The 27,270-nt window shown below is 39.3% G+C and overlaps 2 pseudogenes; both read left to right on the top strand.

The window, feature by feature from the left end:
• Window positions 1–27,270, top strand: part of LOC102267788 (histone-arginine methyltransferase CARM1-like) — a 136,948-nt pseudogene that overhangs the window by 69,671 nt on the left and 40,007 nt on the right.
• On the top strand, window positions 15,698–16,277 carry LOC102267509 (transformer-2 protein homolog beta pseudogene; annotated as a pseudogene).

Genomic DNA, 27,270 nt, shown 5'->3' with positions numbered 1-27,270 from the left:
CCATACATGACTTCTAAAAGCCATAGCATTGACTAAACAGACGTTTGTCTGCAAAGTAATGTCTCAGCTTTTTAATATGCTGTCTAGGTTGATCATAACTTTTCTCCCAAGGAGCGTCTTTTAATTTCATGACTGCAGTCACCATCTGCAGTGATTTTGGAGCCTAAGAAAATAAAATGTCTCACTGTTTCTATTATTTCCCCATCTATTTGCCATGAAGTGATAAGACCAGATGCCATGATCTTAGTTTTTTGAATGTTGAGTTTTAAGCCAACTTTTTCACTCTCCTCTTTCACTTTCATCAAGAGGCTGTTTAGTTCCTCTTTGCACCCTCTACCATAAAGGTGGTGTCATCTGCATATCTGTTCAGTTCAGTTCAGTCACTCAGTCGTGTCCAACTCTTTGTGACCCCATGAACCACAGCACGCCAGGCCTCCCTGTCCACCACCAACTCCCAGAATTCACCCAAACCCATGTCCACTGAGTTGGTGATGCCATCCAACCATCTCATTCTCTGTCGTCCCCTTCTCCTCCTGCTCTCAGTCTTTCCCAGCATCAGGGTCATTTCAAATGAGTCAGCTCTTTGCTTCAGGTGGCCAAAGTATTGGAGTTTCAGCTTCAGCATCAATCCTTCCAATGAATATTCAGGACTGATTTCCTTTAGGATGGACTGGTTTGATCTCCTTGCACTCCAGGGGACTCTCAAGAGTTCAAAAGCACAGTTCACCACAGTTCAAAAGCATCAATTATTTGGTGCTCAGCTTTCTTTACAGTCCAACTCTCACATCCATACGTGACTACTGGAAAAACCATAGCCTTGACTAGACAGACCTTTGTTGACAAAGTAATATCTCTGCTTTTCAATATGCTATCTAGGTTGGTCATAACTTTCCTTCCAAGGAGTAAGTGTCTTTTAATTTCACAGCTGCAGTCACTATCTGCAGTGATTTTGGAGCCCAAAAGAACAAAATCAGCCACTCTTTCCCCATCTATTTGCCATGAAGTAATGGGACCAGATGCCATGACCTTAGTTTTCTGAATGTTGAGCTTTAAGCCTCAACTTTTTCCCTCTTCTCTTTCACCTTCATCAAGAGGCTCTTTAGTTCTTCTTCACTTTCTGCCATATTGATATTTCTGCCGGCAATCTTGATTCCAGCTTGTGCTTCATCCAGCTTAACATTTTGCATGATATAAGTTAAGTAATCTGGGTGACTATATACAGCCTTGTCTATTGTTTCATGTCTGGTTCTAACTGTTGTTTCTTGACCTGCATGCAGATTTCTCAGGAGGCAGGTAAGGTGCTCTCGTATTCCCATCTCTTGAAGAATTTTCTATAGTTTGCTGTGATCCACACAGACAAAGGTTTTAGTGTAGTCAATGAAGCGTAAGTAGATGTTTTTCTAGATTTCTCTTGCTTTTTTGATGATCTGAGGGATGTTGGCAATTTGATCTCTGGTTCCTCTGCCTTTTCTAAATCCAGCTTGAACATTCAGAAATTCCCGGTTCACATACTGTTGAAGCCTAGCTTGGAGAATTTGGAGCATTACTTTGCTAGTGTGTGAGATGTGTGCAATTGTGCAGTAGTTTGAGCATTCTTTGACATTTGCCTTTCTTTGGGATTGGAATGAAAACTGACCTTTTCCAGTCCTGTGGCCACTGCTGAGTTTTCCAAATTTGCTGGCATATTGAATGCAGCACTTTCAGAGCATCATCTTTTAGGATTTGAAACAGCTCAGCTGGAATTCCATCACCTCCACTAGCTTTGTTTGTAGTGATGCTTCCCAAGGCACACTTCACTTTTCATTCCAGGATGTCTGGCTCTAGGTGAGTGATCACACCATCATGGTTATCTGGATCATTAGACCTTTTTTGTATAGTTCTGTGTATTCTTGCCACCTCTTCTTAATATCTTCTGCTTCTGTTAGAGTCATACTGTTTCTGTTTTATTGTGTCCATCTTTACATTAAATGTTCCCTTGGTGTATCTAATTTTCTTGAAGAGATCTCTAGTCTTTCCCATTCTATTGTTTTCCTTTGTCTCTTTGCATTGATTGCTTAGAAAGGCTTTTTTTTATCTCTCCTTGCTGTTCTTTGGAATTCTGCATTCAGATGGATATATCTTTCTTGTGTATAACTTCTTTATTACCAAATTCTTTGTTTAGTTCATATCTTAATTACATGAATTATTTATTTTTTGTGTTTGGTAAATCAGTTTTTGAGGATGGTCTTATATGTGCTATCCTGAGTTTTCTCATGTTGAAAATATGAATAGTACCTCCTCTGGATTTAATCTTTTTTTACTATTATTATTTTTGGATTTAATCTTATTTTGATCACAGATTTTTGTTTCTAAATTTTGCAGATATTGTTCCATTCTCTTTTTTAAATGAATATGAGTATAGAGCAGCCTGATGCCAGCCTGATTTTCTTTCAGTTTTAGGGTGATTTTTCTTTCTGCATGTGTACCCAAGGAATATTTTTTCTTTAAATTTAAAATCTTGAGCAGAATATATTTCCATGTTGCTATTACTGTATGGCATTTTCTTATGAGCACTGTGTATTTTTTCTGTTAATGGATTCAGTTTTTTTTATTTCAGGGGAATTTTAATATACCTTTGAGTGATTTTTCCGTTCTTCGGAGACATTAATTACCTTTATGCTGCTTTGTTTTAAGTCTGTCTTTCATATCTGTTATCTTCTGATTGCAGAAATCAGTTTGTTTTTTAAAACTTGCATTTTTTATGATTACCTCAAACTTTTCTGTTAGAAGTACTTCCTATTATACAATGCTCTTGCATCCAGAAATAAAGGTAAATGTAAAAACCACATATATGCCCACAATGCAGTGTAACAGCTAGGATAATGTAACTGTATTAAAGTTCCTTTATGCTTCTCCCAAATTTCATGCCCTCTTTTCACTCCCAAAAGTTACCAGCATGTTAGGATACAAGAGTTTTTAAGAATAATGTATTATATCCTATGGAGAAGGCAATGGCAACCCACTCCAGTACTCTTGCCTGGAAAATCCCATGGGTGAAGGAGCCTGGTAGGCTGCAGTCCTTGGGGTCGCTGAGGGCCGGACACGACTGAGCAACTTCGCTTTCACTTTTCACTTTCATGCATTGGAGAAGGAAATGACAACCCACTCCAGTGTTCTTGCCTGGAGAATCCTGGGACGGTGGAGCCTGCTGGGCTGCCATCTATGGTGTCGCACAGAGTAGGACTTAGCAGTGACTTAGCAGCAGCAGCAGTATATCCTAATCAATACAGTTTACTTTTGGATACAGTTGACTTTTTAAGTAAAAGGAAACATAGTGTGTATTTTTCAGCAACTGTTTCTTGTCTTCCTTAAAATTCTGCTTATGAAATTAATTTGTTAACATGAAAACCTCTCATTCTTTCTTTCTCACTGTTCAGTAGTATTCATAATATGAATATAACAGCATTTATTCATTCACTTCCCTATCAGTTAGTAAATCCTGTATATTTATTTTTTAAATTTATAATTACCAATATTATTATAAAGTTTTAGTATAGGTTATATTGTACACATGTTCAAAAAATTCTCTAGAATGTGTATTTATGGGAGTGATATTTCTAAGTTATAGACGTCTTCAGCTTTATCAACTAATGCCAGATGGTTTTCCAAAATGGTTATGTATGATTTGAATATAACATATTCTCTTCCTGGATATTGGGTATGTATTCTCTAGAAAGGATAGCTCTACAGGATTTAGTTTTGGAAGAATGGGGTCCAAAGTGACAGACTAACATACAACTAGCTGTTGATTACAAAAGAGCAAGTATGGCAGCAAGACTGACTCAGAATAGAATGCATCTCACATCTGGAATTAGCTGCTCTTGTGTCTAGGAGGTGTTACTGACTGAGTTTATGTTCTATCTTCAAATATCTCTATCAATGAATTGTTTTCAACTTCAGTTCTGTTGAGTCGCTCAGTAGTGACCTACTCTTTGTGACCCCATGGACTGCAGCACGCCAGGCCTCCCTGTCCATCACCAACACACGATGTTTACTCACACTCATGTCCATTGAGTCGGTGATGCCATCCAACCATCTCCTCCTCTGTCATCCCCTTCTCCTCCCACCTTCAATCTTTCCCAGCATCAGGGTCTTTTCCAATGAGTCAGTTCTTCACATCAGGTAGCCAAAATATTGGAATTTCAGCTTCAGCATCAGTCCTTCCAATGAATATTCAGGACTGATTTCCTTTGGGATTGACTGGTTTGATCTCCTTGCAGTCCAATGGATTCTCAAGAGTCTCCTCCAATACCATGGGTAAAAGCATCAATTCTTTGGTGCTCAGCTTTCTTTATAGTCCAACTCTCACATCCATACATGACTACTGACTTTAACCATACATATGGTTATGTATGACTACATAACCATGGCTTTGACTAGACAGACCTTTGTTGGCTAAGTAATGTCTCTGCTTTTAAATATGCTGTCTAGGTTGGTCATAACTTTTCTTCCATGGAGCAAGCATCTTTTAATTTCACGGCTGCAGTTACCATCTGCAGTGATTTTCGAGCCCCAAAAATAAAGTCTCTCCCTGTTTCCATTGTTTCCCCAACTATTTATCATGAAGTGTTGGGACCAGATGCCATGATCTTAGTTTTCTGAATGTTGAGTTTCAAGCCAACTCTTTCACTCTCCTCTTTCACTTTTATCAAGAGGCTCTTTGGTTCTTCTTCACTTTCTGCCATAGGGTGGTATCATCTGTATATCTGAGGTTATTGATATTTTCCCGGCAATCTTGATTCCCGCTTGTGCTTCCTCCAGCCCAGTGTTTCTCATGATGTACTCTGCATATAATTTAAATAAACAGGTTGACAATATACAGCCTTGATGTACCCCTTTCCTGATTTCGAACCAGTCTGTTGTTCCATGTCCATTTCTAACTATTACTTCCTGACCCACATACAGGTTTCTCAGGAAGCAGGTCAGGTGGTTTGGTATTCCCATCTCTTTAAGAATTTTCCACAGTTTGTTAAGATCCACACAGTAAAAGGTTTTGGCATAGTCAATAAGGCAGAAGTAGATGTTTTTCTGGAACTCTGTTACTTTTTTCATTATCCAGTGGATGTTGGAAGTTTGATCTCTGGTTCCTCTGCCTTTTCTACATCCAGCTTGAACATCTGAAAGTTCATGGTTCACATACTGTTGAAGCTTGGCTTGGAGAATTTTGAGCATTACTTTGCTAGCATGTGAGATAAGTGCAATTGTGTAGTAGTTTGAGCATTCTTTGGCATTGCCTTGCTTTGGGATTGGATTGAAAACTGACCTTTTCAAGTCCTGTGGCCACTGCTGAGTTTTCCAAATTTGCTGAAATATTGAGTTCGGCACTTTCATAGCATCATCTTTTAGAATTTGAAATAGCTCAACTGGAATTCCATCATCTCCACTAGCTTTGTTTGTAGCGATGCTTCCTGAGGCCCACTTGACTTCACATTCCAGGATGTCTGGCTCTAGGTGAGTGATCACACCATTGTGATTATCTTGGTCGTGAAGATCTTTTTTGTACAGTTCTTCTGTGTATTCTTGCCACCTCTTCTTAATATCTTCTGCTTCTGTTAGGTCCATACCATTTCTGTCCTTTATTGAGCCCATCTTTGCATCCAATGTTCCCTTGGTATCTCTTATTTTCTTGAAGAGATCTCTAGTCTTTCCCATTGTTTTGTTTCCCCATTCTGTTTGTTTGCACTGATCACTGAGGAAGGCTTTCTTATCTCTCCTTGCTATTCTTTGGAACTCTGCATTAAAATGGGCATATCTTTCCTTTTCTCCTTTGCAACCTAGGATTATCAAATAACTTTTTATTACTTCTTAAAGATTGATCTGAGATAAACATTCAAGAAAAAATACGTCAAATACTCAAATAAGTTTGGATATCTTTGATTTAGCCAAACCAGTTTTCAGCAGAATTTTTTGAATCTGTTTATGGTAATGAACTCTCTGAATTTGTAAGAGGTAATATGCATTATAACAAAGTTCCAATAATATTTGATCATGAAACTCCTTGTGTTCATGGATTCCTGGAACAGACTTTGCAGAAATTTTGCTTTCTTCTAATCACGAAATTTTACAACTAAGTGGAGCCTTAAAGTGACTCAATTTTAAACTCTAATTTTTCAAGAGGGAAACAAATGTAGAGAGTTTAAGTGACTTACCCAAGGGCACACAGCTCTTTGATGGTAATGGCAGGTCTAGAATCTGTATCTTCATATTCTTGATCTAATGTTCTCTGAATCTGGTCAAAAATAAATGCAGTCACTTGATGACCTAAATGTGAAGGAAATCCAAAAAGTGCAGATATACGTATATGTGTAGCTGATTCACTTTGCTGTACAGTAAAAACTAACACAACATTGTAAAGCAACTATACTCCAATAATTTTTTTTTTTTAATTAAGGAAAAACAAGTCACAAGATGCAGTGGCCTGAAGGCAAGCCTCTTTATTCACTTACACATATGCGGTATGTCCTTTTTTACCTGTGAGAATAGTAAAAAGCAAATTCTTTCCTGTGAACCTCAAATCACCCTTCTGATAGCTCATAGCATCCTCTCTCTCAACCCTTCTTAGATATCTGATCTTTCTGAGGGTTTAAGAGTCTCTGATTATTCTCTGTAAAATCTCCATGTAGAGTGGATATCACACTCCCTTGATCATCTTATTAGTCCCTCCAGCAAAATTTAGCCAGAAAAATTTCCCTTCCGACATCCTGGTCCAAATTGATGAGGTTTCCTGGTGGCTCAGAGGTTAAAGCGTCTGCATGCCATGCAGAAGACCTGAGTTCGGTCCCTGGGTTGGGAAGAGACCCTGGAGAAGGAAATGGCAACCCAGTCCAGTATTCTTGCCTGGAAAATCCCATGGACAGAGGAGCCTGGTGGGTTACAGTCCACGGGGTAGCAAACAGTCGGACACGACTGAGCGACTTCACATCACACTTACACGTTGCAGTTATGTGGACACCCTCGCACCCCATAAGTAGAATTTAAAAAGGGCTTGTAATTTAGAAATGGAATCACCTTTCCATTAGGCAAAGGGACAGTGTGAACCTGAAACCCTTAAAAGTTCTGGACCCTTTAACTTTGAAACAGAGTTAAGAAGTACGTCCCCAGATTGAACAGCATTATTATTTGTCAATATACTGTTGTAATAATGAAACATTTGATATAACTTGAATGTCCAGTAGCATAGTATTGGTTAGTGAATCGAAGTGTATTATGAAGTACCCTACAGCCAATAAAAATTATGTTCTAGAGCAGTTCATGGAAAGATGTCAACAACAGAGCTTCCGGAAAAACATGCCAGGAAGAATGTTTTGGTGCCCTTTGCCTTCTTGGGAGATGGTCAGGGTCTCATGGGGCATGAACCCCCAGGTTCAATGTCTCAAAACTACAGGCATCCTTCCCTGTTAACCCTACTATTCATAAAAATGTTACTTTTTATGTGTATGCCATGATGTAGAAAATATTCAGAAAACTGATCTAAACCATATTACATGTAAAAAGATTATGAGATATTACTACAAAAGTACATATTTTTATAAACAGAGAAACACTCAAAATTGTGCCAGGAAATATACCCTGCCTATGTCCAGGTGATGGGAATGCAGTGATTTTTATTCTCATGCTTTTGCTCATCTACATTTCTCTTTTTTAGTGAATGCTTTTCTTTAATAGAAATAATATGACAATAGTAATTTAATACTTACATGACCCTTAATATGATTTATCTTGTTTTAGCCTCAAGCAGGCCTGTGAAGTGTAGGCACTGCTATTATTATTTCATTATGTAACTGCTATTTTTAAATTTCAGATTTGAAGTTATTAGGAACAGGACAAGTTGATGCAGGCAGAAAGAAGAAGGTGGAAATGAGACATATCTGAAAAGTAGAAATAAGAGGAAATAGTAACTAATTGTCCACGGGAAACAAGTATGTGTGCCTCCAGGATATTGAGCATTATGGCATTGGTAACCAAAAAAAAGAATCAAGAAAATACAAAATCATATGAAGATTTTAAAGGAATTTAGATAAATGGCTAGTTTTCAAGAAGGAGTTTTGAGACTGGCTCTTTACTTGTTGAGACTGAGGAGATAACCTAGCAGGTTGGTGGAAATGTCCAGGTAATGGCCAGTGCTCAGGTGAGAGAGAAAACCTGAAGCTGTGCACAGTCATCCATGTGGAGCCATGCTTACAGCCATTCAGAAGGGCTCTCCTGAGAAAAGAATGTACTCAGAAAATCAAGCCACCTAAAGCCTTACCCTTTAGGGCTTGTGTCCACAGACCCCCTAAACTTGACAAGCATGTGTAGAACAATAATAGAATGGAATTCCACGAGTCCTTGTGCGTGCATAGATGTTGACAGTGGATGGCATGTTCAAATAGTTTTCATTGTTTTCCCTTAGATCAGAGACTACTTCATTTCTTTTAAAGAAAATGTAGGTAGAAAAGACATTCAACAAGCTTGTGGTGTAATGTTACTGAGCAGCATCCTAGAAGATCGAGTTCAAAGTGAAAGATATCCTAATCTTGGGAAGAAGTGATCGGAAGTTGAGAAAATGCAACTGAATCGTGATAGATGCTTGGTATATTGCATTTTGGATGAGGAAAGGGTCAAGTTGCAAAAATACAAAATGGAGGGTCTCTGAATATGTATAAATACAATGAGCAAAGACGTAAGAATCTCAGGAAAGCACAGCTTGAAAAGCAATATGCTGTATGTATTTGTGATGGTGCATATAAGATGTTTATTAGGAAATATTTTTTCAGGCAGTAGAAAGACATAAATATAATAATATAATCACCTTATTGTATTTGACATTTAGAAGAAATATGTTAGAAATACATAACCATATTTCTCTTCAAGGTCCTTCTTTTAAGAGAGTTCAAAATTATTAAATACAATACAGAGGACATCAAAGAAAAATGAATACATAACTGTAAAATGTGCTTTTAACAAAAAAGCTAATGAGCATGGTATTATTTATCTTTGGAATCAAAAGATCAAAGGATGATTTAATAAGGATCAGGATTATTATGTTACACAAGATTGTTGTACAGAACTCTTGGGCATCCTTAATGCCAGTAGAACAATAGGAAATAGACTGAAACTATTAATAATCCTCCCAAAGTACATGTGCATATATACACACACATGGGCTTCCCTTGTGGCTCAGATGATAAAGAATCCATCTGCAATGCAGGAGAACTGGGTTCATCTCTGAGTTGGGAAGATCCTCTAGAGAAAGGAACGGCTACCCTTTCCAGTATTCTGGCCTGGAGAATTCCATGGGCTGTATAGTCCATGGGGTTGCAAAGAGTCAGACATGACTGAGCAACTTTGACTTTCACACACACATACAGTATGTATGTGTATATAAGGGTATGTTTGTATAGAGTCTAGAAGGATATATATAAAGCGATTAATAGTTATTATTTGTATGTGGCATTGATTATAGATGTTTTTATTTGTTCCATATCTGTATCTTCTAATTTACAGTAAACATGAAATGTTTGTGCAGTAAGAAAAATATCTGTATAATATTATAGAAGCAAAGAAATCACTTCCCTCTCATCCATATCACCCAGCCAACCCCTAATCTACAAAACTTACTTTTCATAAGATTCTTTATAACAGTACTGGTATGTTTTATCTGTTTCAGATGCTAGTGGAAAGTAACAACCTTTCAGACAAGATCATTGTTTTGCCAGGGAAAATTGAAGAAATCTCACTTCCTGAGGCTGTAGATGTGATCATTTCAGAACCAATGGGATACATGCTGTTCAATGAAAGGATGCTGGAAAGTTACCTTCATTCCAAAAAGTGGCTGAAAACAAATGGTGAGCTGGCTAGTTCCTGGTTTTGAAAGTAGGCTAACTTTTCTGTAAGATTTGCCATCTTCCTTCGCCTATATTCAATCCTTTACAGAAAGGAGGAAAGAATATTTCTGTTAAACCAGGTGTTTGACTTCCTCATCTTATTCTCCCATAATAATTGAGCTAGTCCCCAAAAGACCCTGATGGCCGTGGTGTTCAGAATGGTGTAGAAGACCAGTTCCAAGTTTTGTGTTCTTGTCCTGATACAATCACTTTCTTTCTTAGCTAACTTGGCCTGACACTTGATCTTTTGACTTTGGCTTCCTCATCGGTAGTATTAAAAGTAATCTCTAAAGCCCTTTCAAGTGTTGACCTTCTGTAGTGTGAGAAAGTGTCTGGTGTTCGTTTCTTTCTAACATATTCTCTTCCTGCTGTGTTTCTTTCCCTATGATAGCTACATGTAATTGAGATAATAAGATAAAGTTCAGCTGACCGAATATCTGTGTGTGCTAAGCAGACTTTGTATAAATTATTTTATGAAAACCTTACAAAGTTTGAGTAATGAAAGCTTTCAGTTTATTTGGAGGTTTACTGCAGAGATTCTCGGTGATTTTATACTCCTTTCCCAGGAGACGTTTGGTTATGTCTGAAGACAGTTTGAGATGTCATAACTGGCAAAGGAGGTGCTACCAGCACCTATGGGGGAGGCCAGGGACTTGCTAAATATCTTTTGATGTGCAGGATATCACCCCAACACATCAAAGAGTTATTCAGGCCAAAATGTCAATAGTGCCAAGATTGAGACCTGGCTTGGTAGGAGACAGTATTACAATCCCCACTTAGAACACTGAAGCACCATGAGGGAAAGCAGCTTGGCAAGGACAGAACTCTAGTAAGTCACAGAGCCTGGATTTGATGCTAGATCTGTCTGACCCTAAAACCCACACTCACAACCCCTTGCACACACACTAACTTTCCACTCTTCACCAGAGAGGGGACGTATTCCAATAACACATATTTTTTCAAATGAGAGTTAGAAAAATAACTGGCCAGTTTTAGCAGTTGTATCTCTAGTGAGAATGGCAGCTCCTTCCTTACCTGTTATACTTACCTGAAATTACCATCGTTGTGGCTCACTGCTAGTTCCCAATGAAGACAAAATAACGAATAAAATATAACACGTACTCACCAGATTACCTGGTATATATGCATATAAGTAAAGGTTGACGTTTGTCTATAATTTCCTACAGGTTTCAAAAATTAGGGATTTACCAATAGGCATTTTTAAAAAACAATGCATGCAAAAATAAATAAGCTCAGGTAAAGTATACATAATGTTAAGAACTTCATTAGCATTCCCATTATAAAACAGCCAAGGAGGATCTTGGAAGCCTTGTGGTCATGTGATAAAATTGAACTCTGGGAGATGAAAGCAAAGGAACAAAGCTGTTTGGGTTTCCTCCTCAGTGCCTCCAGAAAGAATTTTTATACTTTTTCTGGGTTTTTCTCAAATGGTTAGGTGTCTTCATATGATGAGATTTTAAACAAAGTTAATTAATATGCATCTGATGAGCTGCTCCCTAAGCTGAATATTTGGACTTAATATCTGGGCATCCTTTTCCCCCAGATATTAGGAACATATATGAAATTTTATATTGGGTGATGTATCTTTAAGTAGACAAGTAGAAATGAATACTGATTTTATCAGCCTTCTACCCTGTGCATTCCTGGGGGAAAGGATGATTGATTTTTTTCCAAATTATTTTTATTTTCCATCAAAATAAGATGTAGTTTACGACATCACATAATAATAAAAAGACAGTGAAAAATAGTAACCCTCTGCCATGCCTCTTCCATTCCCAAGACTGCTCCCTGAAGGCTTTTTCCTTTTCAGCTCTCTTTTCTATTGCTTCTATTATTTAACTACATATTTCTATGTAAAATTATCATGTTGCTTTTCTTGTTACCCTCCGGTTGAGAAGTTAGCTCTCCTATATAGCAACTCCTTCTCTTGTTGAGACACCCCCACTCCATCCTCTTGACGTATTTATACAGGTCCTCAGTCCCTTATCCAGACCTTTGATGGGGCCAGGTACGTTTCAGAATTCAGAATCTGGAGGACTTTGGAAAGGCTGTAGAATCACACATGTATTATACTTCACTCCTCCAGTGGGATCTGAGGCAACACTCCATAATGAAACATATAATATTTCTGCAACAAAACACGGATATGGATACCAAGTCCATATTGGTATGGATTGTTGTTATTGTTCAGTCGCTCAGTTGTGTCCATCACATTGCAGCCTCATGAACTGCAGCACGCCAGGCTTTCCTGCCCTTCACTATCTCCTGGAGTTTGCTCAGACTCACATCCGTTGAGTCAATGATGCCATGTCAGCATCTCATTCTCTTGTCGCCCCCTTTTCCTCTTGCCTTCTAGTCTTTCCCATCATCAGGGTCCTTTCCAGTGAATCGGCTCTTCACATCAGGTGGCCAAAGTATTAGAGTTTCAGTGTTAGTCCTTCCAATGAATATTCAGAGTTGATTTCCTTTGCGATTGACTGGTTTGATCTCCTTATTGTCCAGGGGACTCTCCAGTCTTTTCTAGAACCACAGTTTGAAAGCATCAATTCTTTGGTGCTTAGCCTTCTTTATGGTCCAACTCTCACATCTGTACATGACTACTGGAAAACCATAGCTTTAAGTATACGGACCTTTGTCAGCAAAGTGATGTCTCTGCTTTTTAATTTGCTGTTTAGATTTGTCATAGCTTTTCTTCTAAGGAGCAAGTGTCTTTTAATTTCATGGCTGCAGTCACCATCCATAGTGATTTTTGAGCCCAAGAAAATAAAATCTGTCACTGTTTCCATTTTTGTCCCCATTTATTTGCCATGCAGTGATGGGACTGGATGCCATGATCTTAGTTTTTTCTGTGTTGAGTTTTAAGCCAGCTTTTTCACTCCACTCTTTCACCTTCATCAAGAGGCTCTTTAGTTCCTCTTTGCTTTCTGCCATTAAAGTGGTGTCGACCGTATTTCTGAGGTTATTGATATTTCTCCTGACAATCTTGATTCCAGCTTGTGATTCATCCAGCCTGACATGTCCCATGAAGTACTCTGCTTAAAAGTTAAATAAACACAGTGACAATATACAGCCTTGACGTATTCCTTTCCCAGTTTTGAACCAGTCCAGTGCTCTTGCCTGGAGAATCCCAGGGACGGGAGCCTGGTGGGCTGCCGTCTATGGGGTCGCACAGAGTTGGACACGACTGATGTGACCTAGCAGCAGCAGCACTGTTGCATGTCCCATTTTTGCTGTTGCTTCTTGTCCTGCATACAGATTTCTCAGGAGGGATACGTAAAGACTATAAACTCAAGTCAATTCAGGTCAGGTCTTGCCATCATATAATGTTGCAAACCTAACAAAAATCTGTTGCTTTGCAGAGCTTTTTGGATTTTAGAATGTTTTTAAAAATATAAGGCAGTATAGACCTAGATTATTACTTGCTTTAAGTCAGTAATCAGTGTTTACATCATTATGCCAATGTAAATACTGTTCAGCGCTGAGTCAGGTGATACAGTAGGTGGATCCTCTCTGTATGTGTGTTCAGTTGTGTCCGACTCTCTGTGACCCCAGGGACTGTAGCCCACCAGGTTACATATGATTATGTATCTTTTTCATGAAATCTTTTGTTCTTCCTAGAGTTAATTGCCTTGTTTTTTTTATTAGTTTTCTGTATACTCATGACTGATATTTTCCATGCTTTAACAGGTCTGACAGATTGCCTATCAGTATTTATTTTGTGGAATTCTCCTGTAATTCTCTGTCCTCCTCTACCACACGAACTGGTGGCTCTCTAGTCCTATTGTATGGCTACTCTACTTTGACTTTTGGTCATCATTTTTTGTCTTCTCTTTTTTGATTTACAGCATTCCTTTCAGCAAAGAATATTTTCCAATAGCTTCTGGGGAAAGGATGCTTGAGAGTTACTTTGTTTGTTGAGTCCTTGCATTATCGTTTTGTTAGATAGAGAATTTTAACTTGAAAACAACTTTTACTCAGTATTTTTAAGGCATCTTTTTTTAGTATCTGGTTTCCTGTGTTACTATTGAGAAGTCCAATGCCATTCTGACTTCTGAACTTTTAGAATGGCGTACTTTTTCCATCTTGATGCTTTTAGTATTTTTTCTTTAGTTCTTTTAGGGTGAAACATTTTAAATTGCCATGCTGTACATGTAGTTGTTATTTGTTTAGTTGCTAAGCCCTGTCCAACTCTTTTGTGACCCCATGGACTGTAACCTGCCAGGCTCCTATGTCCATGGGATTTCCCAAGCAAACATACTGGAGTGGGTTGCCATTTCCTTCTCTAGGACATGTAATGGGTATGTTAAATCAGAAGACTCATTTTCTTCTTCTCTTGGAATTTTTCTTGTATTTTACCTTTGATGAGTTCCTCTCCTCCATTTCATCTGATATCTTTGAAATTCCTGTTAGACTTGGGCTCAGAGCTCTGAAACTTGACAAGTTTACACAGATAATGATACATTTGACTTTTCCAAAGTTGTTTAATATCCTTGAAATTTGAAAAACTACCAGCAGTCATTACTGTTTTGACGACAGTGCTTGAGATTTAGATGGAGAAATGTGAATGATGTTACACCCATGGTTTTTCTCTGATCACCTCTGAAAATACTATGAATGAAATGATTTGTTCAATTTTAAGAGACATCAAAGGGAACGTAGGTAAAGTATGAGACCATTGACTATAGGAGGGAATTCTCCCCTGAGTTTTTTTCCTTCTACTTAATAGCTCCGTGATTATGGCTGAATCATTTAAATTTCCCTGTTTCTTAGTTTTCTCATTTATAAAATGAATATAATAATAGTACCTGCTTTATATTATTGTAAGAATTAAATGAATTAATACACGGAAAGCCCATGGAAAGGTTCAAGACAGGGTTGACATAACCAAGAAATTTTAGGTACTATTATTAGAACGATGATGATAATTACAGGATTTATAGTTTTTTAGATGATGAGAGCTATAATGCTGATCACCACGTCTGCCTGCCCAGAAAGGCCCAACTTCAGGCATGCTAGCCTAGGTGTTTGTTTTCTGCTAAAGTAAATGCCTTTTCCCCTTTTAATTGCAAATGTAAGGAACAAAATGTAAGTGCGGCTTCCTGGCATGCAGGATGGTGAGCCAGCACATAAGTATAGAGTCTAATAGCACTTAAAAAGATAGTAAGGTTTTACATCAACAAAGGTCGAGAATGAAAATACTAACAATAATGTGATAGGAGGATTGAATGTAGATTATTTTTCTCTGATCACCTCTGAAAATACTATGAATGAAATGATTTGTTCATGGCGAAGTTGTTTTTACAGAAAATAAAAAAATAAATGGAGAGTCTGAACTCTGAGGCAGCGCAAAGCGGCCTGGGGACTGGTGCATGGTAGGAGATGCAAGGCTGAGTCTGAACCTCTGTATAGAAGGCACGAGAGGCTGGCAGCTTCGACTGAAGCACATTGAGTGGCAACAGCAGTAGAAGTATTGAGCAACAGTGGCAAGCAGAGCTACAGCAGGTGGGAATACCATTCTGCTTCCAAAGTGAAGGTGCCCATGGATCTGGGAAATCTGCAAGGCATACCCCTGCAAGGTCTCACTCCAAGGAAGATGCCAGGCATTTCAGATCAAAGTCCAAGTCCAGATCTGAATCTAAGTATAGATCCAGAAGAAGTTCTTGAAGGCATTATACAAGGTCACGATCTCAGTCCCGCTCCCATAGTAGGTTCCACATAGCAGATCTTACAGTAGAGATTATGGAAGATGGCATTGCCACAGTCATTCTCCCATGTGAACTCACAGGCGTCATGTTGGGAATCAGGCAAATCTTGATCCCAACTGTTGTTTTGGAGTATTTGGGTTGAATTTGTACACTACAGAAAGAGATCTAAGAGAAGTGTTCTCTAAATATGGCCCAGTTGCTGATGTATGTCTATTGTATATGACCAGCAATCTAGACATTCAAGAGGATTTTCCTTTATATACTTGGAAAATGTCAATGATGCCAAGGAAGCAAAAGGGCGTGCCAGTGGAATTGAGCTTGATGGACATAGTATTAGAGTTGATCTCTCTGTAACAAAAAGAACACATACCCCAACCAGTAATTTACATGGGGAGACCTACCTGCGGCAGCTCACACCATTGAGTTTACTTACGACAGAGGATATGATTGAGGCTGTGATGGTTGGGACTATTAAAGCATATCATATAAAGGAGGAGGAGGATGGAAAGCTGCTCAAGACAGGGATCAGATATAGAGAAGATGGTCACCTCCTCCCTCTTATAGTCGTGGATGGTACAGATCATGTTCCAAATCTTAATCATACTCACCTTGTCACTGCCAAAGCATGAAGATGAAGACTTCCTGACATCTGCCCTAGAGTTGGGGTATTGTTTGTGGACAGTATTTTTTATTATCTCCTGTTTAAAAAGTGAACAGTGCCTAGCGAAGTTAGGTAACTTACACCTTTTATGATGACTACTTTTGGTGGAGTTGAAATGCTGTTTCCATTCTGCATTTGTGTAGTTCAGTGCTTTGTTCAAGGTTAAGTGTTTTCAGAAAAGTATGTTTTGCATGTATTATTTTACAGTCTAAAATTTTGACTGCTGAGAAGTTTCTGTTGTATAGAACTTCATGTAAATGGTTTTCTTCCTGATTCCAGGGTATTCTGAAGATCAAAACCTGTGTGTAAAATGCTACCAGTGGCAAAAAGCAACAGTACAGTTTGATTTTTACATTTCTTTCTAACATATCAATGCTTGGCAGAACTGTTCAGATTAGATTGTCGGTAGTAAATTCAAGACAGAAAGGCCCATTTTCCTACAGTCCACGAAACATACCATACTTTTTATACCTGCAATTAAGTGATAAAAATTATGCTTTATAACTCTGTACTGCTAGTATTAAAACTAAAGCTCTTTCAATGCAGCAAATGCTTAACGCTTATATAAATACGAATCTGTCAGCCTTTGTGTAATCTGTATTACATGCAGCAGGGAATGAGTTACACCACGTGTGCCTTCAGAAAGCTATTTCTTAAAGCTATTACAAGAGGATAATGGTCTTTCAACTCGTTATCAGCAAGTGATGAATACGTTCCACCACAAATGTGCTCTTGATCTTCTAGCTTTAACACTATATGGAAGAACTGGGTGCTTCAGAGTTTGAGAAAAAAGAAGGGAGCACTATACCTGTGTTGTGGATGATCTGAAGACTTTGTTCATTTTTTAAATATTATATTCAGGTCCCCTTTGCTTACCAAAGGAGGCCCAGTTTCACGCAAATGTTTTGAGAACTGTGTTTAAATAAACACAAATGAAAAGAGTAAATAAATAAATGAAGGAAGGAAATGCCCAGATTTCTAAGCACCAGGCATAGAGAAAGGAAAAAGCCAATAGCTGAGAAGGCCAGTCAGCCAGCTTAAAGGCCTCACCTAAGTACTCTAAGCTTTCATTACAGCGTAGCTCTGTGACTTGCTATGATAGTCTCTTATATCCCCTCCAATCTGCTGCCTAGTTTTCTTATCACTGCTTTGAGGCAGCTTTACACATTCACCTGTTGCGTGATAACTGAGATAGAATGAAAGAATGGAACCGGTTGCATGGCAAGTGAGCATCTTCAATCAGAAGGCAGTAGGAGTCCACTTTGAGCCTGTTGTCTTTTACTCAATAGGAATGATGTTTCCAACGTTCAGTGATATCCACTTGGCCCCCTTTTCTGATGAGCAGCTGTACATGGAACACCTCTCCAGAGCCAACTTTTGGTAATGTTCTTTTCTCTCTTCTCCTCCTTTTCAGAGTAAACCAGCGTTCCTACACTGTTGACACAGTGGGTCATAAACTGGGGGCAGGGACTGACCTGGGCACTGTAAGAAGTTTAACAGCCTTTTTGGCATGTATTACTGGATGCCAAAGGCACCTTCCCACTAATGTGCCAACCAAAAATGTCTCCAGACATTGCCAAACATCCCCTTGGAAGACAAAATCACCCCTTGTTGAGAATTACTGAAATAGAAGTGAAAGTGTTAGTTGCTTAGTCATGTCTGACTCTTTGAGACCCCATGGACTAAAGCCCACCAGGCTTCTTTGTCCTTGGACTTCTCCAGGCAAGAATGCTGGAGTAGGTAGCCATTCCCTTCTCCAGGGAATCTCGCTAACCCAGGGATAGAATCTGGGTCACCTTCATTGTGGGCAGATTTCTTACCATCTGAACCACCAGAGAAGCCCCCGAAATAGACAAATAAGGGAGCTACCATTCAAAATACTTCCCTAAGAGTTGGACTGTGAAGAAAGCTGAGCGCCGAAGAATTGATGCTTTTGAACTGTGATGTTGGAGAAGACTCTTGAGAGTTCCTTGGACTGCAAGGAGATCCAACCAGTCCATTCTAAAGGAGATGAGTCCTGGGTGTTCTTTGGAAGGAATGATGCTAAAGCTGAAACTCCAATACTTTGGCCACCTCATGCGAAGAGTTGACTCATTGGAAAAGACCCTGATGCTGGGAGGGATTGGAGGCAGGAAGAAAAGGGGACACCAGAGGATGAGATGGCTGGATGGCATCACCGACTCGATGGACATGAGTTGAGTGAACTCCGGGAGTTGGTGATGGGCAGGGAGCCCTGGTGTGCTGTGATTCATGGGGTCACAAAGAGTCGGACACGACTGAGCAACTGAACTGAACTGAATGCTAAAGTTAATAGTATCCACCCCTGCCTACCATTTCCTGTTTCCACTTCCTCCATCCATTCCTTTGGCCCCAAACTATGGTTTCTGCAAGTACATGCCTTTGTCAGAGAGCAGATCAATCTATGTACCTTGATGTAAAGGAGTTGATCAAAAAAATTTGGAGCTTCCCTACTAATTAGCTGGTGACTTTGGGGCAATTCATGTCACCCTCCACACTTGATTTCTCCATTTGTTAAATGAAAGCTAACATAAAACCCCTGACAGTTTGACCATTTTAAGGCACCATTCCTTCTGCCTTTTTTTTTACGTATTTATTTTTGGCTGCACTGGGTCTTTGTTGCTGTGTGCACGCTTTCTCTTATTGCAGTGGATGGTCTCTAGAGCAGGCTCAGGAGTTCTGACGCAAGGGTTTAGCTGCTCTGTGGAATGTAGGGTTTTCCTGGTCCAGGGATCAAACCCATGTCCCCTGCATCGGGAGGCAGATTCCTAACCACTGGACCACAGGGAAGTCCTCTTTCTGCCTTTCTTTCTTGAGACTGGTTTTTAGAAGGAGAAGAGGAGAATGATGGTGTTGGGCCCATGGGAGGGAGAAACAGAACAGGCACCATCTGAGTGCAAATGATAGGTGTGTAGGAAGGAGCACAGGTGTGTGCCGACATGTGGATTAGGACGCATGCTAAAATACAACCTTTGAGTTCTGGCTGAAGTATGCAGAGCTGTCCAGCAGAGATATCCAAAGTTGATTTCCAGGTCTTTCTCTTGGTAATGCCATCTTCTGGTGCAGGAGAAGCAAATAGGAGATGCTTTGTTTTCCTGGGTTATGTAGAGTTCTGTGAGGAGTGAAATCAGAGAGTTATGATTTTTCTTTATCCCCAGTTTTTTCTAGCAAAATTGGCTTTCTTACTACAGAGTCTGCTTAATCTGTAATATTGAAACTACAAGCCAGACTTTCCAATGGGGATGAATGGCCTCTTAGTGTATGAGTATGTGTGTGGTTAGGGGTAGCATAATTGGGTAGACCCTATTTAGGGTCATGTAGACCTGAAATATTTCTATTTTAAATGCAAAGGTTGGAGAGATAGGAGTTTCAGGTGACAGAGTATGCCAGACTTATAGGGGAGGTTAATTGTCCAGGCACTTCTTATGTGACGTCCCAACCATACCATCTTCTGCCATCTTACTTATTAATACATGGACAGTATTAACAATCATGGCTGTCTCCCCATTAAACCTGCAAACATTCTGCTATTCATTCCATCAGAAAAAAAAATTTTTTTTATACCTCACTTCCCCTGTCAGCCACCACCGATCTTATTGCTGTGAAGTTCCTCAGAAGAGCTGTCTGTGTTTCCTGGTCTCTAGTCACATCCCTCGGCCCCCACTTTGATTTCTCTCCAAACGTTCTACCTATAACATTTTTTCCAAGGTGGCCAGTGCCCTGACCTCCACATTGCTAAATCCTGTGGTCATTTATCACTTCTCAACTTATGTAACTACCAGCATTTGAGCATCATTTGAGACACATATTTGCCCCACATTCTTTTTTTAATTTATTTTTAATTGGAGGATAATTGCTTTAGAATGTTGTGTTGGTCTCTGCTGTACAACACTGTGATCAGCCCTAAAAATGCATATATCCCCTCCTTCTGGAGCCTCCCTCCCACCACTGCATCCCAGCCCTCTAGGTCATTAGCAGAGCACCCTTGCCCCCCATTCTTTTGATTTTTTTCTTCTGCTTCTGTGGTCCCTTTCTCAGCCAGTCTTTCTCAGGTCATTACTTGTCTCCTCAACCTCTTAATGTTGGAATTGCCCCAGCATGCAGTCTTTAGACATCTTCTCTGTCCATAGAATTCCCTTGATGATTCTTACAGTTCACATACCATCTCTATGCTCATAGTTTCCCCGTGTATCTCCCCAACTCAGACTTGTCCTGTGAACTCCGTACTTTTCCACAGCAAGTGCCTCTTGGATATCTCACCATGTGAAAAATGTAATTCCTGACCTTACCCACTTGCACCCACACCTGCTCTACCCACAGTCTCCCCACCGCAATTGCTGACAACTTTATCTTCCTAATAATTCAGGTCCAAAATCTTGAAGGCCTTATTTCTTTGTCCTCTATGCCTAAACCATCAGTAAATTATGTTGGTTTTACTTTTTAAAACATTTGACCTTTGAAGAAGTTATGTTTGAACTGTGCATGTCCACTTATATGTGGTTTTCAATAAATACATTCTGTAGTTCTACATATGAATCCGCAGCTATGAAACCACGGATGGAGAGGGCTGACTGTAAATTTAACCAAGGAGTCTCAGCTGTGCTAGAGGGGGTGTGCCAACAACCCCTGTGCCATGCTGTCCAAGGGAGACTCTGACCAGTCCCCCTATGTGCACTGATTCCTCTTGATCCCACCCGTGCCATCTCTCATCTCCGTTATTGTAGCAGCTCTTCACCTGTCTATCCCAGCATAGGACCTACTGGAAGTCCTACCTAATCTGGTTCCTCACTCCTGACTGTTGTGTCCACTGTGCTCCAGCCACCAAGGCTTCCCTTCCCATCCTTAGGCATACCCAACTCACTCCCTTCTTATGACCTCGCATGTGCTGACCCTCCTCTGGGATACTTTTCCCTCTGAAGTCACATGGCTAATTCCTTCACCACATGTCTTTGTTAAATGCCACCTTCTCAATAGGACCTGCCCTGACCACTGTATTTAAAGCGGCAGCCACACCACTCCCAATCACACCTGGCCTGCTCATTGTTCTCCCCCACAGTGCTTACAACTTCCTAAAAGACACATCATTCATTTGTTTATTATTGTTTATTGTCTGTATCCCTCTGCATAGAACATAAGCACTGCAAGAGCTGGAATTCTGTCACATGGTAGGCCCCCAGAAAATATTTCTGAATAAGTAGAAACTCCTATAATCTCAAGCATGTATAGAAATAATTACCACTAAGATTTTAGTTGATATCATTCTCATTTTTCTTTTTTTTTTATAAAATTAGAATACCATAAACACACTTTATAGCACTTTTAAAAACTTGGTCAGTGCCTTATTGACATATTCTCATCTCTTTTATCTTGCTACAGGTTATTTCTTTCGTGGCTGTCTCATAATTTATTGACTTAAGCTCCAATGTCAGATATTAAATTATTTAATTACTCCTTTAACCCTGTGAGCTTCCTAGTGGCTCAGTTGGTGAAGCATCCACTTGCAATGCTGGAGACCTGGGTTTGATCCCTGGGTCAGGAAGCTCCCCTGGAAAAGGAAATGGCTACCCATGCCTGGGAAATCCAATGGACAGAGGAGACTTGCAGGCTAGAGTCTATGGCATCGCAAAAGAGACGAACATGACTTAGCGACTAAACCACTCCCACTGCCATTTTAATTCTATTCCTTCTATTAGGAAACACCACTAAGGTATTGTTCCTATAGTCCACAAGAATATAGAATTTTATAGACTTCTATATCCTAAATTCTATAGGAAGCAGCAATGAAGTGAATATCCTATTATAGAAATCTTGTGCATTCAGATTATTACCTTACAATAAATAGCTAAAAGAAGAATCACTGGACCAAAAGATGTGAAGAATGAACTTTAAAAAAATTATTCTTATATGTTGCCAAATTGCCATGTAGAGAAGTTTCACCAATTAACACTTCCACCAGTGGTATATGAGAATGTCTGCTGAGTCTTGCCCATACGGGCTATGTTTTGTTAAATGCCAATTTGATTTGCAAAAAAAATGGTGGCCAATTTATTTTTAATCCGTATTTCTTTGATAGCTAGTACATTTGAGTGGTTTTATTTTCAGTCAACAGACACACAAAGTTTTTTAATATATAGTTATCAAAATTCATAGCCTTCACTCTGCTTCTACTTCCCCTCCCTGTATAAGGAAGTTTCTGCTTTAGATTGCTAGTGTGCGGGTCCTTTCTTGCGTGGATCCAAGGAACAGGTAGTGAAAGCTTGCGTGATTTTCAGTTTCCATTAGAAGAGGTAAAGAAAGTGGCAATGCTGGCTGAGAGAAGGAGGTGGGTGTAAGCAGTGAGTCTGTGTGTGTTCTACGGGAGTGAGCCGAGAGACTGAGGAATAATTAACAGACTCAGTAAATAAGATCACCAGATACCATTCATCATCAGTCCTCAACTGACTTAATATCAACAACACTCGACACCTTTGATTCTTCACTTCTGGATCCTAACCCCGGTTTCCCTCCTTTTTTATTGGCACCAAGTCTCCTTTGCTGACTGTTCCTCCTGACTCAAATCTTCCTTGTTAGATTGACTCCAGGTTAGTTCTTAGATGTCTTCTGTTTTCTGTCTGTGCTCACTTTCTTAATGATCTCATTTAGGCTCTTGGCAGTAAATACTGTCTTTATGTTGACAAGTCTCATAATTAGAACTCCAGGCCAGACTTCTCCCCAGAACCATAGACCTTGGATGTCCAGCAATCTTGATTCCAGCTTGTAATTCTTCCAGCCCAACATTTCACATGATATCATGTGAAATGTTTCACATGATATGCATGTGAAATGTTTATACAGCCTGTTGTACTTCTTTCCCAATTTTGAACCAGCTGGTTGTTCCATGTCTGGTTCTAACTGTTGCTTCTTGTCCTGCATACAGGTTTCTCAGGTAAGGTGGTCTGGTAGCCCCAGCTGTTTAAGAGTTTCCCACAATTTGTTTTGATACACACAGTCATAGGCTTTTGCATAGTCAATGAGGCAGAAGTAGGTACTTTTCTGGAATTCCATTGCTTTCTCTACCATCCAACAAATGTTGCCAATTTTATGTCTGGTTCCTCTGCCTTTTCTAAACCCAGCTTGTAAGTTCTCCATTCACGTACTACTGAAGCCTAGCTTGAGGGATTTCGAGCATAGCCGAACTAACATGAAAAATGAGTGCAATTATAGGGTGGTTTGAACATTCTTCAGCATTGCCGTTTTTGGGGATTGAAATGAAAATTGACCTAGCTCATCATAATTATTCAGTACATTTTGGCTAACTAAAAGACAAATGCATTATTTATAAGAATTCCTTATATATTAAGGATATTAAGACTTTTCTTTTTTTTTTTAGTTGAACCTGGATTCTAGACTCAGCTCTATGACCAGTCAGGTGTATGACCTTGAGGGCCTAGTTCTGGAAGATGCTTTACTTCTCTAGAGCTCAAGTGAACAACAAACCACGGGTGACGAGTTCTTCAGCACTTGGGATATTAAGACTTTGTTGTATTTTCTTCAGACTTTTCACTTCACTTTGTAATATTCTTTGTGGTGGTTTTTATCACAAAAGAAGTTAGAAATTTTATGTATGTAAATCTCCCAATATTTTCTTTTACAATTTCTTTCTTTTCCTTTATTTGAAAAAAGGCTTCCCCACCCTAACTTTGGTATTCACTTCCTTCTTCTTTTACATTTTACTTTTTTCACTTAACCTTCTTTCAAATATGCATTTAACTCTAAATTCATTTTAATTTGAATATGCAGTATGCATATAACTTTACTGTTTTTAAATAAAGAGTCGTGGTGTTTTCTGTAAATAGACAAGATTACTACATTCTGATGTTAGTAGCAGTCACCTACAAAATTAATAATTTTCTTTTCTCACTTGACTAAGATTCTTTTGCCCTTAATCTCTTCAGAGTAAGGCTCAGTCATGAACAATCATTATTCTCATCTGTAAAACTTCATGTGATAGGTACTACTGACATTACTGAAAATAATTGGTTCAGCCGGTGCAAACCAAGGTCTTTAAATACAAATTTTAATGGATTCTTGTAAATAAATATGTGAGAAAAAAATATATATAGGAACAATTAAGAGGAGTAACCAGATATTCTCAAGAAGTTTGAGATCGTGCTTGTTTACCTTGTTATATTTATTGCAGTTATAGAATATACACGTGTAGGCAAGTGTGTCCGTGCATGCTTAATCCCTCAGTCATATCTGAATCTTTGCGACCCTGTGGACTGCAGCCTGCCAGGCTCCTCTGTCCATGGACACAGGCAAGTAGGCAGTAGTTAAACACTATTAATAGATAAATCAGACTCTGGAGCCAGATTCAACTGCATTTGATTCTTGGTTCTGTCCATTTCTAACTGTAAACACTTAGCCAAGTTAATCTAACTTCTCTTAGATGCAATTTATTTATAAAAATTTTTATATTTATGTGTCTATTTATTTGGCTGTGTCAGGTCTTAGTTGCAGCATGTGGGATCTAGTTCCCTGACCAGGGATTGAACCCGGCCCCCCTGCATTGGGAGCACAGTCTTTGCCACTGGACCACCAGGCAGGTTCTCTTATTTATAAGTTAAAGATATCAGTGTTATCTGCCTGGGGAACGGGGAGTTTCAATTTAGGGATGGGTCCTCTCCTTATACTACTGTCATAGCCCTTTCTTTACAGGCCAGTGTAAGGGCTTTACCAGGTGCTGAATATTTCTCTCCCAGTTGTACATTCAGGGACTGAGATAATTACCACAGGGTAGGGATGAACTCATTGGACACCATGTGCAGTAGACTTGGTCAGACCTTCCTCTGCTATCTTCATAAGCGGTTATCAACCAGAGATATTCTAAAATTTCTCATATCAATGTGACTTCTTACCTCACATTCCTCAAACAAATCTAGATATTCTCCTTTCTCCAACACAGTTGCTTTTCCACAGAGAAGATTTGGGAATTGTTTCCTATATGTTCCTGTGATGGCACTCCAGATTCCTCCCTCAGGGGACCGAGTTTCCACTTCAGTCATGGGCCAGTGGTCACTGGATCCAGAAACCAGATCTGGAAACTGGATGAGGGATCAAATCTCCATTGTGACAATTGAAATCATCCTACTCATAAGATAACAAATTTTATGTTGTTGTTATTACAGAGTTTGAGTACTGTCCTAGTGATTCTGCATCTATTTCACCTCTCTGATAACACTAGGATCTCTTAGCAACCAGCACAGATGTCTCTGGATCAGGGTTCCCTGACTGTCACCCTAGTCTTGCTGTCCAACACAGTAATTATGTCATTCTTGCCTATGATGGTTAATTACTGCTTTCTTGATTCTTACATTCTGAAATTCTATCTAGGTGGTGCTGATTAAGACCACTGTTTAATGGCCACATGCCGTGTCACTGTCCTTTATGTCCTGAGAATGGCCACCTTAAATGTCTCAAAAATACCTCTGCTCTCTCCTGGTTTGTTTCGTGTTATCTTTATGAAATGAGAGTTTCCTGGACTTTGCCTGAGAAAAGTTAGGTGGAACATTCTTAGGTCTTCCACAGTAAATCCATCTAGCTTTTCCACCTCTCTGAGCCTTTAGACCCCTTCTTCAATACTATGCTACAATGAATACATTATAAAGCAGTTTTCCTCCAATTAAAAAATAAATTCAAAAAATTATGCTGTAGAGATTCTGGAATCTCCATCTCATTAACTACAGGCCATCATGATGACAGTTCTTCACAATGACATCCCAGGAGACTTAATAATGGTATCTGATAGAATGTTGAATCCTGGGAGTGCCTTGTCAATAAGACTTACAAGACCTTCTAGAACTAACACCCCAAAAAGACGTCCTGTTTATCATAGGGGACTGTAATGCAGAAGTAGGAAGTCAAGCGATACCTGGAGTAACAGGCAAATTTGGCCTTGGAGTACAAAATGAAGCAGGGCAAAGGCTAACAGAGTTTTGCCAAGAAAACACACTGGTCATAACAAATACCTTCTTTCAACAACACAAGAGAAGACTCTACACATGGACATAACCAGATGGTCAATACCAAAATCAGATTGATTATATTCTTTGCAGCCAAAGATGGAGAAGCTCTATACAGTCAGCAAAAACAAGACCGGGAGCTGACTGTGGCTCAGATCATGAACTCCTTATTGCAAAATTTAGACTTAAATTGAAGAAAGTTGGGAAAACCACTAGACCATTCAGGTATGACCTAAATCAAATTCCTTACAAGTATACAGTGAAAGTGACAAATAGATTCAAGGGATTAGATATGATAGAGTGCCTTAAGAACTAAGGACAGAGGTTTGTGACATTGTACAGGAGGCAGGGATCAAGAACCATCCCCAAGAGAAAGAAATGCAAAAAGGCAAAATGGTTGTCAGAGGAGGCCTTACTAATAGCTGAGAAAAGAAGAGAAGCTAAAAGCAAAGGAGAAAAGGAAAGATATACCCATTTGAATGCAGAGTTCCAAAGAATAAAAAGGAGAGATAAGAAAGCCTTTCTCAGTGATCAAATGCAAAGAAATAGAGGGAAACAATAGAATGGGAAAGACTAGAGATCTCTTCAAGAAAATTAGAAATACCAAGGGAGCGTTTCATGCAAAGATGTGAAAGTTTGTTGCTGAACCACGAAAGGTGCCAGGATTCTTGGCCTCCGGAGGAGAGGAATTCAATCCGGGGCCAGTGAGGAAGCTTGATCACTCAGAGCTTTCATGTAATAAAGTTTTATTAAAGTATAAAAGAGATATAGAAAGCTTCTGACATAGACATCAGAAGAGGGCAGAAAGAGTGTCCCCCTGCTTATCTTTAGCTGGATGTTACATAGCTACTAGCAGTCTGCGAATTAAAGAAAGGAAATGTCTCAAAACTCAGAGAATGGCGCCAGGCCCCTCACCCACAAAATGCATTTTGAGATAACCTTGGCACCAAGTGAGTCAT

The sequence above is a fragment of the Bos mutus genome, chromosome 8, assembly GCF_027580195.1.
Source record: "Bos mutus isolate GX-2022 chromosome 8, NWIPB_WYAK_1.1, whole genome shotgun sequence".
NCBI lineage: Eukaryota > Metazoa > Chordata > Mammalia > Artiodactyla > Bovidae > Bos > Bos mutus.
The sequence above is the reverse complement of the archived record's forward strand: the minus strand, read 5'-3'. Positions and strand labels throughout refer to the sequence as shown.